Source organism: Poecile atricapillus, chromosome 7, assembly GCF_030490865.1.
Source record: "Poecile atricapillus isolate bPoeAtr1 chromosome 7, bPoeAtr1.hap1, whole genome shotgun sequence".
Taxonomy (NCBI): Eukaryota; Metazoa; Chordata; class Aves; order Passeriformes; family Paridae; genus Poecile; species Poecile atricapillus.
Genome location: NC_081255.1, coordinates 22684734 through 22703280, shown reverse-complemented (window position 1 = coordinate 22703280; position 18547 = coordinate 22684734). Strand labels below are relative to the sequence as shown.

General features: G+C 41.4%; 1 protein-coding gene across 1 annotated transcript in view; it reads left to right on the top strand.

Moving 5' to 3' along the window:
* ST6GALNAC5 (ST6 N-acetylgalactosaminide alpha-2,6-sialyltransferase 5) overlaps positions 1–18547 on the top strand; it is a 69764-nt gene that overhangs the window by 36450 nt on the left and 14767 nt on the right. The gene's annotated exons all lie outside the window — the stretch shown is intronic.

Genomic DNA, 18547 nt, shown 5'->3' with positions numbered 1-18547 from the left:
ATGGTGATATTATGCTTAATACTAATAAACACAAATAGTATTTGACTTTTTGTATTTAAACTGATATTTTTGTTAGTCAAATTTATTTGCATACATTTGGTAAATGCAGGGTAATTCCCATGGTGGATTATTCTTCCTGCTTAAGAGACTGAATTTATTGACATATCTAGATGTGGAAATTTACTGGGAATTGCTTGAAACCCTTTAGGGGTTGAAAGTTCTTTAAATGGAGTCAGTTTCAGTGTAATAATGGGTTTGTTGGTGATAAATTAAAATATTATAAGTTTTCTGCTCACCAGGGAAGAGCTTTTTAGAAGATGCTCTTTTTTTATGCCAGAGTGAAGTTATGTGCATGAACTCCATGGTGTCTGCTCATGGCATGTCTTTGCTCCAGCAACTCTTGATCATGGTTCATCATAGTTTAGGATGGAGAGCACCAGGATCTCACCAGGGACTGTCCAGCAGTGCTGGAGGAGCAGTGGGCTGGACATGGCTCTGTGCTGTGTGTAAGCAAGGAGCTTGCCAGCCTGAGGTCAGGGCTCAAGCCTGCACCCTCCCCACTGTGTTAACAAAAGCTGAAAGCATCCTGTGGGACAGATCACAGGCTTTTTTGTGGGGGCAAGAAAGTGGCAGGGAGCAATAGTTTGGGCTATCTCTACAGCTGAAGCCTGGGAGTAGGTGACTCCTCTGCATTCCTGCTTGTTCAGTCCTTGGCTTTTTCCCCCTGACAATACCTTCAAGATGCCAGAAGACAGTGGTGGCTTTGTGATGTAAATCAGTCCTGCCAGGTCTAAGAAGGTAACTCATTCATTCCCCATCAATTTTTAAGGCAGCTTGTAACATTTCTCATTTGGCATAAAGGATTTTTCCCAGTGTTTCAATCAGACAGTTACAATCTCACTCAAAATTTGTTTTAAAAAAATTTCCATTTGCTTTGTCACTCTGAGCTGTATATGAGTGCCAAGAACTGGACTACGAGACTGAAACAGATACATTTTCTCTCATGGGGTGAGAAGAAATTTTGCCTCCAAGAATGCATTGAAGAGTTGCTGGGTTTTCCTGAGGAGGAAGGTGAGAGCAGAGAGGACAAAAATGGTCCAAATGACCATACTGTTGTTACCACAACATGTGCCAGGTGACTCATTAGTGGCCAGCTCTCCAGAAGGGGAAGCAGCACAATGGTCTTTTGCCAAAGTGGGAAGAGTAAAGCAAATAGAGGCTCCAGTGCATCTGTTTGAGAGGGATGGAGTAGGAATAGATTTCCCAAAACATACGTGGCATGTCCTGGAGCTCAGGGATGGAGCCAGCAGCAGGGTGGGCAAGCAGAGAGGAGTTGCTGTGATGCCAAAGTCATGTTACCCTGCAGAAGCTTTGTGTGTACAGGATATTCTCAGATTTTGCTGCAGATCTGATTAAAGGGAGAAGGACGTATTAAACTGAGGCAGAGGAAATGCCAGGGTTAATTGGTGGTAGAGCACTGTTCTCCAAAACCCTGGCAGGAATCCTCACACTAACAGGGTTAACAAGGAGAATATGTCACACTTCACAGTTAGGACTACTTAAAAACTCCTGGATAAAGAGTAGATACAGTTTAAACAGAAATATCTCAATTGTGATAACTAGAGAAGCCTGAAGTGGGCATATGTGACCATTCTTCACACATTCCCTCAATGTCATATCTCTGTCTTTCTGAGAAACTTGTTCTTCTCTAATTCTGTCACCCCATGTGCTGGAGATTTAAGAAAAACACACAATATTATGAAATATATTAAAAATTGTAGAATTGGCAGTATGGTAAGAAGAGTAAACAGATCATCAATCATCAAAGATACCACAAAAATCATCAAAAACTGTGATAAGCAGCAATTAATTCTTCTCAGTTGGTGATACCCGAGTCAAGAAAAGCCCTATGTAGTTGCTAGAAGAAAGGTTGTCTGCTAAGGTGCAGAAGTGCTGTAATTTCTAGGTTTAAGTCATATGACAAATACAAAAGAAATAGAAAAAAATACTTAAGCCATTACAGAAACCCAAGATGATTTCTATTACATCTTAAAACTCCCATTCATGTTGCCAGTTTTTTATCTGCTTCCTTCATATTTCAAAATTAATTTCAGGATATTTCAAACATGTTCTTAATTTACCATCTTAATTTAACACAAATTTACTTCGTTTGTTCTACTTCATGTAGTTGTATCACTGCAATGGCATGTACATGGCATAGAGATTTTAGCCTAGGAAAAAACGATGTACTGGGGAGTGAAAAACCATGAAAGAAAGAAAAAAAACACAGAAAAAAACAGTGAGTAGAGAAGCTTCGTGCAAAGGAAGTGGCCTGGGTTGGAAAGAGAATTCATTGGTGCCAGCCTACCTTTGAAAGCTTGCCAAAGTGCATTAGACAGTTGGAAACAGAGTTGTAAAGGGGAAATTTAATCTCCTTCCTAGAAGACAGCAAAATTTAACTGATGCAGGATAAAGGGGAGCCCTCTGTGAACCTGTATGACTAATTTTCACAGAGAAAGTTTAATTCTTTCAGATATTGCAGAGATAAATGCAGAGGTAAATACAGAGATGGCATTTACCACTTTACTAAATAGAAATTGCTGCTAGTGAAAGTCTGTTTAGTAAATGTTATTTTGTAAGGCATGTTGGCATGTTAGGCAGTCCTGGGGCTGCTTTATCCACTTTGACCTGACCTGCTAAATAACTGCATATTTTCCTTCATTCAGTGAGCTTTAGCTGAATAAAACCCCCTGTCAATACTCAATAAAACAATCAGATAAGAATAGGCATGGTATTAAGATGAACGGTTAATATGGGAAATATTTTTCAAGACAGAAGTATTCTGCTTGCAGTTCTGTTAATTTTATCCATGCATGTACAGTGCACAGTTATGGTATAAAGGATCACATACACCCATGTGCAGCAGAGTGCATGGTAGATACCAAATCTTTACTCTGTAAATAATTTATGTTTATTGCCAAGCGGAATCAGAATTTTCCAGTCTTGGAGGAAAATAAAGTCTTGTTAGTCCATCATGTTGTCATTATCACTGATGCCTACTAACCAATTCCACAAATGTGAAAGTTAGACATCCTACCCCATCTTGGATGAGTTGTTTGATTCCTGGAGTTAATTTGCTCAAGTTGCATCTGTCTTTCTCAGACTTCATGTAGGATTCGCTCTGGGTGAGAAGAACAAAGAGAATACTGGTACTAGTTTGTGCTTTGGGCTAATTTGGAAAGAGTAGAATACTTTATATTTTGTATCCAACTTGCTTCTAGTCTTGCTAGTAGGGAGAAAGGAGGTATTTTTTTGCTGTGATACTCCCAGTGCTTAATTAACACTCACCAGAGTTAAGCCCTGTAAAAAAACCACAGATTTTAAAATTTTTTACTTTGTTGTTGTTGTTGTTGTTGTTTTATAGCTTTTGTGGTAGATTTTGTTTTGTTGTTGGATGTTGGGCTTTTTCATGAAAAGAAGAGAGGCTGGCCAACTACTATGAGTAATACATGAAGGATTTTGTCTGCCTGTGGGCTTGAAGTTGGTCATCCCAGACTTTTATTCAGGAGGGATGAACACGTTGTAAAATATTGTGAGATAGTGTTGGTCTGCAAATAGAATTAAAAGGCATCATTCATAACATACAACCGAGCTGTTTCGACATGTGAAATGCACAGAACCAGGTTGCCTCAGACTATATTAATCAGCAAACAGTGAATCCATCTGTAATTCACATTTCCACTGTAAGAGTTGCCTGCACAGCACTTGCAGAGCCTGTACTTCATAGGTGGGCACTGTTAATGCAGTTCAGGGTGGTGATCAGTCAAACAAACTGCCGGCACTAGGATGGCACTGGTGTGAGGTTTTCTGCCAATAGGAAAACAAAGACCTAGGACAGGGTGCAGAGGGAGCCTTTTGTTGATGCCAAGTTATGGTATCATGCTCTTAACCTGCTGTCAGCCCAGAAGGAAAGATGAATCTGCTTTCTTTGGGTTGAGATGCCACTGCATGTCAAACCAGAAATGTCTTGTGTTTACGCTCCCTAAAGTGAGCAGGAAGGAGCACGTCTTTATTAGGACTCTGCTATTCTTAAGTAGCAAAGGCTAGGATTTGTTACAACATAGCATAGAAAGAAATTAGTCATCCGTGAGGTGGAGCAGGATAGGTCTTTTCCAACCTAATTTATTCTGTGATTTTCCCTTTCACATGGTTTCTCTATTTCTGCCTTGTAAGCCACTGGCCCTTTCTTTCATTTTAGGTGATGCATTTGCAATTTCAGTTTGTAGATTTTCCTTTCTGGTTTTGCTCTTCATTGGTATATAGGAGGGGAATAGATATGAGAATTAGGGGGGAAAGTGGTGAGCACACTGAAAGACACAGCAGAATGATTTGGGGAGAAGTGGTGTCTTTAGATATGGCTATGACATCTGGATACTTGGGAATTACATCCATGTGTGTGAACTAAAGTTAGAAATGCCAAAATACTTATAAAGGGTCCAATTTACAAGTCATGTATAATTTTTGCGCTGAATAACTGATTTGTGCTTGCAGTTAACACCATTTATGTCTGAAATAGAACAGTAAGTGCAGTGTCCCTGTTTGCTAGCACTTCAGGCTTGGGACTGTAATGCAGAGTATAATGTCAGGCAGTGCCTTGCTGAGCCTAATTTATGGCTTTGGAACAGCTTGTTACACACCCGGTGTGGGACTGGGTGATGGGAGTAAAGAAACCCCCACCTTTCCATGTGCCCTAACAGCAGATTGCCAGGTCTGAAGAGCTCTGCTGCATCAAAAGTAGATTAAATCTTTATTTAAGAAGCACAAGATGGTGATAGTGCTCTTAAACAGTAGCTGCTATTAAAATGTCAGCGTTGCTGTCAGTCACCACCCAGCACCTGAGTAACACTGCTTCCCCTGGTAGTGAGAATGGAAAATAGGTTGCTACTTACAGTGAACTGTTGTAAATGAGCACAGATCTAATCCTTTTTGATATGGCTTATTATTCATCTGTAAGATTAAAAATGTATGTTGTGTTACTTCAGGGGTTGCACTGACCTCCAGATTTCATGCTCCTGGATTCTAATACTTCATATGTACTGTTACATTTTTATTCTGTATTTTGGAAATATCAAGGCTTAGTCATACATGTGAAAGAAAATGTAAAGTTACAGATAATGTGGTGATTGTCCATTTTCTGAAAACTTTAGGGCTTTGTCTTGTGAGCATTGTGCAAAATGGCAGCTATTGATATCTTAGCTAATTATTCAATCGAAGAGTTGGCAGGTCAGTCAATGGGAACAATGTACAGTGGACTAGAATTGATCACTTCATTTCCCATCAATTGGCAGAGGAAATGGTAGCTTGGATGATAAGTTAGGATCATTGCCAGTCATTTCTTGGGCTCATGCCTTCCATTATTTTTTTCGCTCTAGACGAGACCCCCCCAGACTATTCGATGAAAGTGAATGCCCTCTGATGTTGGTGAATAAAGCAATGCAGAGTTTTTGTAGCCTGTGAGGGACGTGAGACTATTTCTGGCTCCATAATTGATACTGCTGCATAGTCCTATAATCACCTAACCTTATTGAATTGTCCCCATGTGAAGATTTGATTTCAAATTTTGTAATCATTATACATCATTTATTTTCACATAGATTACAGGTTCATCTGTAAAGCGACACAATTTCACCCCAGAGCTCTTCGAATATTTGGCTTTTCACTTTAACTCTTTTTGGATGTGCTTCTGACACTTCCAACTTTGGTGATTTACAAGTAATTAGTAGGGTTCCATGACAGATTTATTGTAGCCTTCCAAGGAGTGATGAATCAGATATGTGGCTACAAGGAAGTGGTTCCCTAGGACTTTTATTTAATACAGAAACCCAGAGATAGATCCCATGAAGAGCTTTGGTGTGTAAAGCAGGACTTAACCCAGTTAAAGCTCTACCCTTAAACCTAAATGTAATGTTTCAGTTTAAAAAAATCTTTGCTTAGCTGCTGACTAACCCTGAAAGCACATAAATGCTGTTTCCTCATTTGAATTTCAAGTGAACTGGATGCCTACATTTGTTTTTCTGCATCTGCCAAAATCTCTGCCTGATTCCTGTGTAAGGCTTCTCAGGAGCTGAAAATCAGAATTTCTTTCTCCCAAATGCTCTGGCAGGTTTGGCAGACCCAGCCTGCATTCCCACAGCCATGATGCCCTTCTGCAGCTGGAAGGGACGATGCCATCTACCCACAGGAGCTGTTTCGTCAGATCACTCTGGGCTGGAGCGGAGCTCACACTTGGTGTGGGGATTCTGCACATGTTCCAGTTTCTGGGGTTGTGTTATTTTGCTCCTGTCAAAAAGGTAACACACTGTTTAGCTTTTGGGATAGAGATTGATTCCTTTGGAAAAGGTGAATGTTCAGAAATAACCTAGTTGTGACAGGGCCAAATGTTTTTGCATTAACAAGCTTTCTTTTGAAAATATATTGTTTTTATTTGCTCTCCCAGGTGTCTGTTGCTCAATGCTAATTGAAAAAAAACCAACAACTTATTTCTGATTTGAAACCATTCACATGCTAAATAAATATACATTGAACCAAAATAAACCATTTCAATAACTTATTTTTAATTAAATGCAAATGTAGCATCCTTTGCAGTCTGTTAAAGAAAACATAACCCCCAGCACATTTAGCATGTTAAAAAGAAGATTTTTGCTGTCTTCACAATATTACACAGTAATTAAAAAGGAAACCAGCTAAGCCTTTGGAACATGTCCCCTTCTCTAAAATGTAATTAAATTCTGTTTAATTATAATAGTAGGGCTGTAGCGTGATTGTTATTTTTGAGGGGCAGAAATCCTGCATGGTTGCTTTTTTTTTTTTCTGAGTGTGTTTCTGGAAGCAGAACACATGACAGAAAGGGAAAGATTTGAACTGCACTCCAGCTGTAATTAAGTGCTGACACATCAGTGGAGTTTGGCTGCGTTTCTTCAAATGTGGGTTTCCAGGACGGAGGCTCCTCCTGGCTGTGCTGTGCTGACAGGAGCTGGGCTTTCTCCTGGGAGGATGCCTGTTCTTCTCCTCGGATGTGCAAATCTGCGAAATAGGCAGGGTTGACGCGGTGCAGACACTGCCCTGCCCAAGGTGAAATTCCCACTTTGTCCACACTGGTTTTTAGGATGTCAGGTTGCCAGCTGTCCTCAGTGGCCGTCCCTCGTGAGCGCTTTGGACTCTCCTGGTCTCCCGGTGCCTGTGACTGAGCCAGGATTATGCTCTCGTGCCATCTCCTGGCAGATTGTCCCTGGTGTGCCCTGTCCTGCGCAGATGTGTTTGTCACTGTGTGCCATCCCTGTTTGTCACTGTGTGCCATCCCTGTTTGTCACTGCATGCCATCCCCGTTGGTCACTGTGTGCCAGTCCCATTGGTCACTGTGTGCCATCCCCGTTGGTCACTGCGTGCCATCCCCACTGGTCACTGCGTGCCATCCCTGTTTGTCACTGTGTGCCAGCCCCATTGGTCGCTGTGTGCCATCCCCGTTGGTCGCTGTGTGCCATCCCTGTTGGTCACTCTGTGCCATCCCTGTTGGTCACTCTGTGCCATCCCCGTTGGTCACTGCGTGCCATCCCCACTGGTCACTGCGTGCCATCCCTGTTTGTCACTGTGTGCCAGCCCCGTTGGTCGCTGTGTGCCATCCCGTTGGTCACTGTGTGCCATCCCTGTTGGTCACTCTGTGCCATCCCTGTTGGTCACTCTGTGCCATCCCCGTTGGTCACTGCGTGTCATTCCTGTTGGTCACTGTGTGCCATCCCCGTTGGTCATTGTGTGCCATCCCCGTTGGTCGCTGTGTGCCATCCCTGTTGGTCGCTGTGTGTCATCCCCGTTGGTCACTGTGTGCCAGCCCCGTTGGTCGCTGTGTGCCAGCCCTGTTGGTCACGGTGTGTCATTCCTGTTGGTCACGGTGTGTCATTCCAGTTAGTCACTGTGTGCCATCCCCGTTGGTCGCTGCGTGTCATTCCTGTTGGTCGCTGTGTGCCAGCCTCGTTGGTCGCTGTGTGCCAGCCCCCTTGGTCACGGTGTGTCATTCCTGTTGGTCACTGTGTGACATCCCCGTTGGTCATTGTGTGCCAGCCCCCTTGGTCACGGTGTGTCATTCCTGTTGGTCACTGTGTGACATCCCCGTTGGTCGCTGTGTGCCAACCCCATTGGTCACTGTGTGTCATTCCCATTGGTCACTGTGTGCCAGCCCAGTGAGACCCGTGTCAGAGCCGATGGCTGCAGGTGGTCTCCAGTGGGTTCTGGGGGTGGCAGGTGCCAGCACAGGCATGGGGTGGGATTGCTGCAGGGAGCCCTGCTGAAGGTGCTCTAGGCTGGGGGCTCGGTTCCACCTGCACAGGGCATGCACGGCAAGGTGGGCACAACTCAGGGCTCCAAGGGTGCCAGGAGTGGGAACCACGTGGACTGTGGGCATGTGGGCAGCAGATTCCCATACAAAAAACTGCTGACACTTCAGTGTTTCTCCCTTACAAGACAATATTCTGCCCTGTCTCCTGACAGCTGAAATTGTGGCTCTAGAGAAGGTCTCAGTTTGTAAAAATGTGCTGTTCAGGTGGGTGAGCATTGTTTGAGGCAGTAAAGCTGGAAGGATGAACTTTCATGTCCAGTGCAGAAAAACTGCTTTAGAATATTTGCTCTGAAGAAACTGATGGAAGTTCATTGACATGAAAGGAATACTGGGCTGCAGCCAGGTGTGGTACAGAGCCCTGAAAAGCAAACATGGGTTATAGAATTTAAAACTTCCAGCTGACAGGTTATCAATTAGATGTCAAGACACTCAGTAGTGGTGATTTTTAAATAATGAAAGACTGAGAGGTACTTGAAAAAGTATCTACAATGTAGAACTTCTTGGTCATGCTGCCATGTTCTCCTTTTCATTCTTCCATCACCACCACCACTCTCACCCATCTTATCATAGCAGTTTGGGCTGAAGTTTATGTACATTCAGTGTCACTAAAGACAGCAGTGCTGTGCATCCACCTGTCCTTTCTTTCTGTTCCTGCCTTCTTTTGACTTCTCTTTGCCTCCTCTGATTGTGAAATGGATCCAGGAAGTGATCCAGTGAAATAAACTCCACCCCCCAACCCAGGAAGAAGTGAGCAGGAATTGTTCAATGCCACTGCCAAGTAAAATGCACTTAAATGGTATACACATGACATGCAAGGAGTACAGTTTAGGACTAATAATGGAAAATAAAAAGCAGATAATGTGTATAAAGCACTCAGAAATCCCCTGTGACTCTGGGACTCCACATTTCACCTCTTTGCAGGAAAGTTTTGTTTCTGCTGCTCACTAAGAGGTGATTCCATTTTTCTTGATTTCTGTAGTACCTGTTTTAAACCTACCTCTTGCATTCTCCCTGGCACACTTCAAATTCCTTGACCAAGTGCATTAGGTAGCTGTGATTTTAAGTTACATCATTTTCCAGTTTCAGAGCAGTTACATCTTTAAGCAAGGAATATTACTGAAGAGTGTTAACTAAATGCTTGAGAATCATGCTTCACTCAAATTAATTGATGATAAAGCATAAATAAAAACATTTGTGTGCCACAGCTGCAAGCCACTGCCCTAAACATCTGTGAAATACACAGATCTGGAAATAGACTGCTTCTAGCAAGGTCAGCCCCTGCTCTTGCCCTGTAATTTGCTGACTTGCTCTCAGCTCTTCCCTGGTTCAATTTTTTAAGGGCTCCCTCTTCTCATTTGCCCTGAAGCTCAGGTACCTTCCTGTGAGAGAGACCTTCCTTTCTCTGCAGCCAGCTATTTCCAGTGGTTCCTGAAGAGATTCCAGTTCCCTCATCCTTTTCACTCCCATGAACATAACTTTGGCATTCTGCTGTAAACCGAAGAGCACCTCTTTGGAGAAGCAATGCCACATTGGCAGACAGAGTTCCAGCTCTTGTACTTGATTGTCTAATTAACCCTCACTGGCAGGTTCATTTCAGTGCTAAGTGTTTCCATCTACAAAATGTTTAATTTCGTATTAACCTGCATGCAGACAAATAGACTCAATACAGACATCCTGATTGGATAAATGTGTTTATTTTTGTCTCCTGATCAGGACTATGGTAATAGTGAACAATTGAAGATACATATTTTGAATGCTTGAGACCTTTTAACAAAACCCCCAAAATTGGAAGAGCTGACCCCTGAATTAAAATGTTTATTTTTCAAGTGTAGTCCAAAATCAGTTAAAATTTTAGTGATACATAATTGCAGATATACAGATGTTTATATATCTGTCTTCAGGATGTTTTCTTTGAATCTGTTTTTTGTCCAAAAGTAAATATACAAATACTTTATCACAAAACACTCTATCTTGGGTTTTTTTCTACATATGTGCATGGGAGAAATTTGCAGTGTGCTTCTGCAACCTATCACTCCTAAGTTAAATAGATGTTTTGGCCACTTCAGCTGCCAGTACCAGTTTCCAGCATGTCTTTAGTGTCAACATGCCAGTGATTTTGGAGGCTGCCTTGGGGTCTCACTGTGGATGTGGTACAACTTTGTTATTGTATATTATTAAATCTGATACATCCTTAGAAAAACATTTTAAAATCAGATGCAGTGTCTTCTGCAGGGGGAAAAGGGGGTTTAAATCTGCTTTCTTTAATTTTGTTCTGTAGTTTCTGGTGTACTGTTAAGTCAGAGGGACAGAAGTAAGAGTATATAGAACAGCCTGGTTTACATAAAACAAGCTCATGAAGATTACGTGGAGCTACCATATGAGACTCGAAAGACCACAAGGCTGAACATTTTTGACAGATTTTGAAGGAAAGACATTTGAACAAAATTTTTGAACAAAGACCTTTCAAAGGAATAAACAACATTATTTTTTATTTCACTCTGCTTCAGCCAGGCAGAGAAATCCAAGACAAAATACATTTTAGAAAAATTCTCTGTGGGGTCAGTTACTTTCTAATTAGAGATTTGGTCTTACATTTCATCTGGCCTGTTCTAGGCTGTGCTTATGCTGTGCTAAGCTCTGTTAAAGCTGGATACCATTGGAAAGGCTTGCTTTGTCCTTGCAATGCCCATCACATTATTGCCTTGTAGAGATAATAGTTGTAGTGAGAGTAGAGATGCATTTGGATGAGCCAGATAGTGCCACAGAAAGAAAAAAGGGCTTGAATTTGAAAACTTAGGCACGAACTTTAAAGATCAGTGATGCTTGGCTTTAAAGCTGGGTTAGATAAAAAAGGGACCCTGTGAAGCTTGAAGCTCAAAAAATATCCTGCACAGCCATGACAGGTGCAGAGAGAGCATATGAGGGCATACTAACATGAAGTATTTAAACTGGAAAGAACTGCCAAAACATACCAAAGCAAAGCAGAGAAGTTGATGTGAAAACATTCTGAAGTAAAAATCCAAACTGTCCAATACCTTTCCTGGAGATCGTTATAATTTCTATTTCTCTGACTCTTCAGTGATAGCAATTTGCATAGTTAAGACACCATGCCTGTGGCTTTATTTCATTTTAGTGCAAGTACTTTAGCTGCAAAACAAAAGTAAAGCAGTTTGATGTAATATGGATGTCTATTTGCACTCCTTTTAAGATAAACATTAGGCAGTAACCGTTTCTTTAGAGCCTGTGTATTGTTCATATGACACTCTCCCTTGTATAACAGTTCATGTTCATCAACATGATACATTCTTGCCTGATTTTCCAGTTCTGCCTTTCATTGAGGATATTCTTTTCTTTCTCTGATTGCTTTTTCTTCTGAGACCATTTCTCTAGTTGATAGCTTCAGGTTATCATTGTATCCTATCTCCCTCTCCAATAAGCCTATGATTGATACTAATCTTCCTCATGGGACACATTTATAGGTTTCAGGATGGAAACTACTCTCTAAATCTTAGCTTTATATGTGCTGACAATTTGCAAGGTTGCACCTTATATTCACTTCAGGTGGCTTAGGGGAAAACATCAGCACCTGGTAATCATGCTTCTAAAATAAGAAATGTGTCCCATATACCAAAAGTTACCCTGTTGTTCATCTCCTGTGCTGCTGCTCCTGCTCATGTATTTTATGTAACTAGAAAGGGCTCAGTTTCTATAGGTGGTCAATGTCCTGTAGCCAAACTCATGCCTTTTCTTTCCAGTGAGAGAAGCCATATTTTAATTAATCTAATGGAAGCTTTGACTAGCAGGCAGTCCCCTGAAAACGAGTTAATGTGCCGGAAAACACTTCACACAAGCAGAAGACTCTTCATTGACTAATGTGCTTAACGGTACTTTTTCTAAGAAAATTGCTCCACTGAAAGCTTTGTGGAGTGCATTTGTTGTGTTTTTTTCCTCTTCAGAATATAGCCTTATGTTCTGAAATTTAATTAGATCTGTCTAAGGACCTTTTGAAAATAGGATTATTATATTTTTCCTACAGGTTTTGCAGATGCCCCTCAGTAGGGCATCATGGCAAAAAAAAGTTTAATTCCTTGGCAGAATAAAACATAAGGTGCTGTGATCACTAGTGTGAGGAATGCATGTGCTGGAGTTTGGCTATTTCACTGTCTTATCCAATATCTGAAGGCAAAGTCCAGTTATGTAACTAACTCAGAGGAATCAATGAGAAATGACAGCCAATGTTTCCACAATATTTGCATATTCAAGCTCCACAGCCCAAGAAAAAAAGAGAAGTAATAAGAAATTCATTTGTTTTATCTTTTATCTTTTTAAACAGACATGCATTTATCTTTATGAGCAGACTTGCCAGATCTCTTTTGAATTGCAAAGTTTCGCTGCAAATGCTTGTTATTTGGATTTGCATAAGGATTAACAATGTTGGGCAAGCGGTATCTCCTAACCCTTTCTGTTTACTTGTGCAGTATCAGTCACAGGGATATAGTTTTGAAGGCAATCAGTGCTTTTAGTTCAGTGGATAATGCAGTTTGTTTTCCTGGTAAATTCTCTAATGTTCCAAAAGTGTACTTCAGCAATAATTATTAATGTATTTGCTCAGAGGATTTTTTTCCCCTCTTTGACACCACTCTGTACCTGCATAAGGTGTTCTTATCTAGCACAAGAGCTAAAGAATCAAAATGTATGAAATGTGAGGGGAAGTCTGAGCTGGCATGCAGAGTGTAGCAATTAAGCTACACTTCCTGTATGAGTACACAAGTGAAAATGTCATGGTCAAAGCAAAATCATCTTTTAGATCCGAACTTGGCACCAGAAAATCAAAACTCACAGCGACTTTAAAAGGGGATTTACCTCAGCAAGTTGAAGTTGAAAATTCTTCTCCTGCTTTAGGTGTTTCAGTTTGGGTTTTTTGCTCCAGCTTTTTATACACAGAGGTGTATAAAATACACTACAATATTCCAATATGCATCTGAATGACTTCTACTGTTCAGAGAAGACTGGCTTGATACCATCATTTCATAGAGGGGACTTGAAAAATAGCAAACCTTTTTCAGCATGTATGTGGTTGGGGTTTTTTGTTTGTTTGTTTGTTTGTTTGTTTTTGGTGTTTTAATTTTTTATTCCTTTCATAGTACTATGAAAGCACTGTTCCATTAATATATTACAAACCAAAAATAATCAGGGAACCTGCATTATTTTCACAGGATCATGTCTCCCAGAGTCCTTGCATTGTGGAAATCACTTCTGAAGTGCACAGCTGTGCTTCACTAATGAGACAGCTTGAGCCCCACAGCTTACTGCATTGGCTTACAGAACACAAGTTACTTGGCAAATGTGAAGCCTCAGGGTTTCTATTCCACTTTAAGGAGGTTGTTGGGAATCTCTCAAAGAAAAGCAGTTTTGGCCTTAGAGTTTTCAGTCTTTTAGGGAAAATACTAAGGAAGGAGGCACACTGATAGAAACAATTCATATAGCTCATCATCAGGGGGGGACATAATGGCATGAGAAGCTTTACACTTGGGGCAGTGCTGAATGACAGGGGCTCACCAGAGCTGGAGCATTCAGCTGTTTGTGATGTGCCAGCAATGGGCTGGCCATGGCTGGAGCTCCTGAGAGCTTGGGATATAGTTGTGGCAGGGGGGATTTTTCTCCAAGCCTCTGGGAGAGGAGCACTGGGAAGGATCAGCCAGCCTGGTGGAGCAGTGGTTCTAAGCCAGCGGCTTCTGAGAAACCTCAGAGTCGCTCAAAGCTACAAGAAAGTAAAAAAAATTGTAGCTGCCAGGACAAAATATTGTATCACTGGCAAAGCCTTAATTATTTAGTGTTTCTGCTGGTGGCTGATGGCACAGCAATCAAGAGCAAGCCATAAGTAATATATTGCATTGAACATGGTGTGAACTCAGGGTTCATTAGCATCACATAGGAAATATTGATTAAGTTCTGTGCAGAAGGCAAGGAACATAAAAGCAAATACTGAGGTAGCGTACAGTGAGTGTCACAAGCTGTTGTGCTTCGGCCAGGGCACAATGGACACCAGGTGGGGGAGACATGAAACTCCTTCCAAAGGAATCACCTGCTTTGTAACAAAAAGGGAAAGCTAGGCTACTCTGGAATAAGGTCACTTTCTCCTGAACCAGTAAGACTGGCTCTTACAGGGTTTATGTGTGTGTTTTCAACCACTAGCGTACTGAATTCAACTTAATTAATTCAGTTAAACTTAGGAACAGATTTGCTTTCCTGTACATCCTGTACATATTTGTACCACGGCTTTTACTTGTGCAGCCAGTTTGGGAGCTGTTGCAGAGAGGCTGATGGCTCAGTAATGCAGTCTCATTCCAGCTCTGACACGAGACAAACGCAGGCCAACCATAGAGGTGTTGCCGTGCAAGAGAAACATTTTGCACTTTGTCTCGAGTGATTAGTTAAAGGTCATCTATCTGAAAGGAATTTGGATATTCTTCAACCTTTCATGGTATTTCTTGTCTCCCAGTACACTTTGAAGTCATCTGTGGTATTTCCAGATGTGTATCCATGAGGAATGCTGGTGTTCATGAACTGATAGGTGGTCTTTTTCTGCTGAACTCAGTAGTGAGCTCTTCTCACTCCAGGTCTTTTTTTGTTGTTTTCGTTTGAGGATTTTTGGGTTTGCTCATTTGGTTCAATTTGTTTTTGTTGTTGTTATTGTTGTTGTTGTTGTGACCAGGTCATAATTGCCAAGATAAAATACTCTGGCTTTTATTTATAGAACAGAATTTTTTACACTACTGATAATGGAATGATCTGAACCCAGGGGTCTTGAAAGTAGGTCATTAAGTACTCAGTATAAGTAAAAGTGTATTACAGTGTTCGTTATTTTACTGGAGAGAGCCGTCTTCTTTTCTAAACCTTGGCTTCAAAATCAAAAGACTTCTATAAGCAAAAAAAAATTATTTTATTTCATCACAAAGGAAATAATTATATCTAAGAATAGCATATTTTGTATCAGGAGCAACATTTTTCAATTTATTCTTCTCTAGCACTTGAGCACTAAAGTGTCTGAAAAGTAATATTTTTCGATCATTGGACAACACAGATTTTAAAGTCAATAACAGAGCAAATTACCTCAAATTGGAAAATAAAGAAACAAGCATGACATTGTTTTTTGTTTCATTAACCAAATCAGGCATTTGTGATAGAGCAGCAGGACTTCTGGGCTAATCTCTGGAAGTGGGAGTTGCCAGGAGTCAGTCTGGCCTGTGGGAATACTTGTAGCTGTGCAAAGCTGCACTTACTCCTTGCGGGCACAAAGGTGCTGTTATGGGGTTTACCCCATGACAAAGTTCCCCTGCTGCCTTCATTCCCTTGGGATAGCCCATCTACCCTTGAAAAGCTGATTTGCCATTTTCTGGGGCTCTACACTTGGGAACTGGCTGTGCTGGGACCTCTGTTCTCCCTCTCTCCATGCATGTCTTAACATGACTGGAACCGAGAGGTGATTTGGGCAATTTTTTTGGACAATACTTGGCTCATGTGCTGTCCAAGTGCCTGACCTGTGTTGTAGCAGTAGCCATGTGCTCTGCCCTGTCACAGAGGTGCTGTCCATGGAGTTCAGGTACACAAGAACTGTGGCTGCTTATTAACAATGGATGCGATTGAATGTCAGCAGCTTTTACATGCATGATGTGTTACACTTCAAAGTAATTAGCAAAGATGCTATAAAACTCGCCTACCTCTCACCCCATCCCTTTTGGAGCAAGGCTCCTGAAATATAATTCATATTTCATGGGGTTTGCTTTTTTTCACTTTGCTTTTTTTTCCAAAATATCACTGTAATAATTACTGTAACAGCATTTTCTGTGGAGTTAATGTTCTTCTGGCTTAATGGCCCCTGGTTATTCTCAGGCCATCAACTTTTTCCAGCTGGTCATCAATCCCAAAGAACTGCCTTGTGCCTCCATTATTATTGCTTAAGTAGATGACATTTCTGGTGCCACCGCTGCCTCCCAATGAGATGATATTACAGCCAATGGCTTTTTTCCCCCCTTGCTTTCACTGTTGTCAAAGCATAATAAACAGCTGCTGTGAGAATGTTGTGGCTGTTCACTGTGAATTCCTCTGACAATTTTTAGGTGCGATTTTTGTAGACCAGCTGAAAGAATCTGAGTGAGGCAACTGAAAATTACTTGCCTAGAGCAGCTACAAGGGCTCAGCCCCATGCATCATTCAGGAAGTGCCTAGGCAATACCTGACTGTTTCAGTCTAAAGACTTTTTCCCAGAAGGAACATGCTTCAAACCAGATCTGGGACAGATGTTCTGGGGGTGTGTTAATGTTCATTATGTAGCCTCAGACCCCTCCCCAAGTTTCCACAGCTCTGCTGATGGCCACCCTTGTTTCCTAACAATTGATGGATTATGTGGCAGACTTCTTTAAAAGAAACAAGGAAATTGTAGCTCAGTAGGCCAGAAACCAGAAGGGATTGTTTAGGTGAAAATGCCTTGCTATGTGGATATTCCAACCCGTGTGAGTTAACATTGGTACTGACTACATTTCCTTTAACCTCATTAGCACCTCGTCTTGCTTTCCCAAGCATGGTGGTGGAGCAGCTCGTTCACCTTAGAGCCTTTCACTAGGTAATTCATCAAAGTGGCAGATGAAAGCTTAAAGGAAAATGCATGTAAATACCGTGTTAGGAACCTTGGCTCACAAATGCATGAACATTTTCACCCATACCATTAGCTCTGGATTATAGTCCACAGATGTGAAAGGGACTTTGTTTATTGGGGGAGATGGAGATACAACACTTACTGGTTGAATTACTGTGCAGATTGTATGCTTTTTCTTATTTTTTCTTTAACTAAAAAACATTAAGCATTCATGAGCTCATCTCACAGAAGAAGGAATCTCACACTGTAATTGGAACCTAGTACTTAGTACCTTCAAAATTAAAACCAAGTTACTACAGTAGAACACTCCCATCAAGTACTCAGGGCCAAAGCATTTTCAAACAAGGCTTGAGATTGTGTCAAACCTACATCATGTATCTTTTTCAGCTTTAGAGTTTTAAGCTGTGCCTCACTGCAGACTGATTTAGTCATTGGATTCCTGTATATGTGTAGGTCAGAATGATCAAGCAGTTCAGTCTCTGTGCCAGGGGTTTTTCTGATGGGTTTTTTTGTTGGGCTGGTTTGGGTTTTTTTTGGGGGGGTGGGCAGGCATAGTTGTTTGTTTGCATTGTTGTTTGTTGTTTTTCAAAGACACTGAGATACACACCAAGTGCAAGATACTATTTCCTGGAGGATTACCAAGGCACACCCTCAAACAACCTTTATTTACCTCACAGTTTATTGTATTCTTGTTAGAAAGTAGCACTTTGGGAATACTGTTAACCCTTGCTCCTTTCAGTTCTCATGCTGAGCAGCAGATAATGACATACTCCTCTATAATTGATACCTGTGGTGGTGGCATACTTCAGTAATATGATTTATCAAGCATTTTCATTTTCATGAAAGCTTGTTTTACTCTTCTGCTTCCATCAGGTCGGCACTCACTGAACAGGCACCTCCCATTCCATTTTACTGTGCAACTTTCAAACATGACCTGACAAGGTAGCAAAGGTTCAGTGCACTAACTCACTGTCATGTAAAATACACACAGACATTACTGACCAGCTCTGACTGTTGAACCATAAAGGAGGTACGAGAGCACTGCAGTGGTTGTGGCACAACCTGCAAATAGCATGGAAGGATTGGGCCAAGGTGTATCAATCTCTTCCCTTAGCAAAATGTCCGGACCCCAGGGTTGAAAAGCTATTCATGCATGAACTTATGAGGACTTAGGATTTATTATTTCCTGAAAAAAAAAGGAAGCAGAAGAATACAAAATGATTTTAGCTGTTATAGCAAGTGGAAGAAGTACAATCCTAAGCAGTTGGGAAGAGTACAAAAGCTGTTGTGATTTCTGTTGATGAAGCATTGGTGGAAAGGAGGATTTATACAATGGCGTAGTTCCACTGAGCAACTCTAAGGGCTGCACATCTACATCATATTCCTCCTAAAAATGTACAGGTAATAGGTCCCCAGCTATTTGGGAAGACCGCCAGGAGAGATTTATGTCCATTGCTGTGAGGTTTTGCTGTGAAATGTGCCGTGGAGGTGTAAAACCCAGC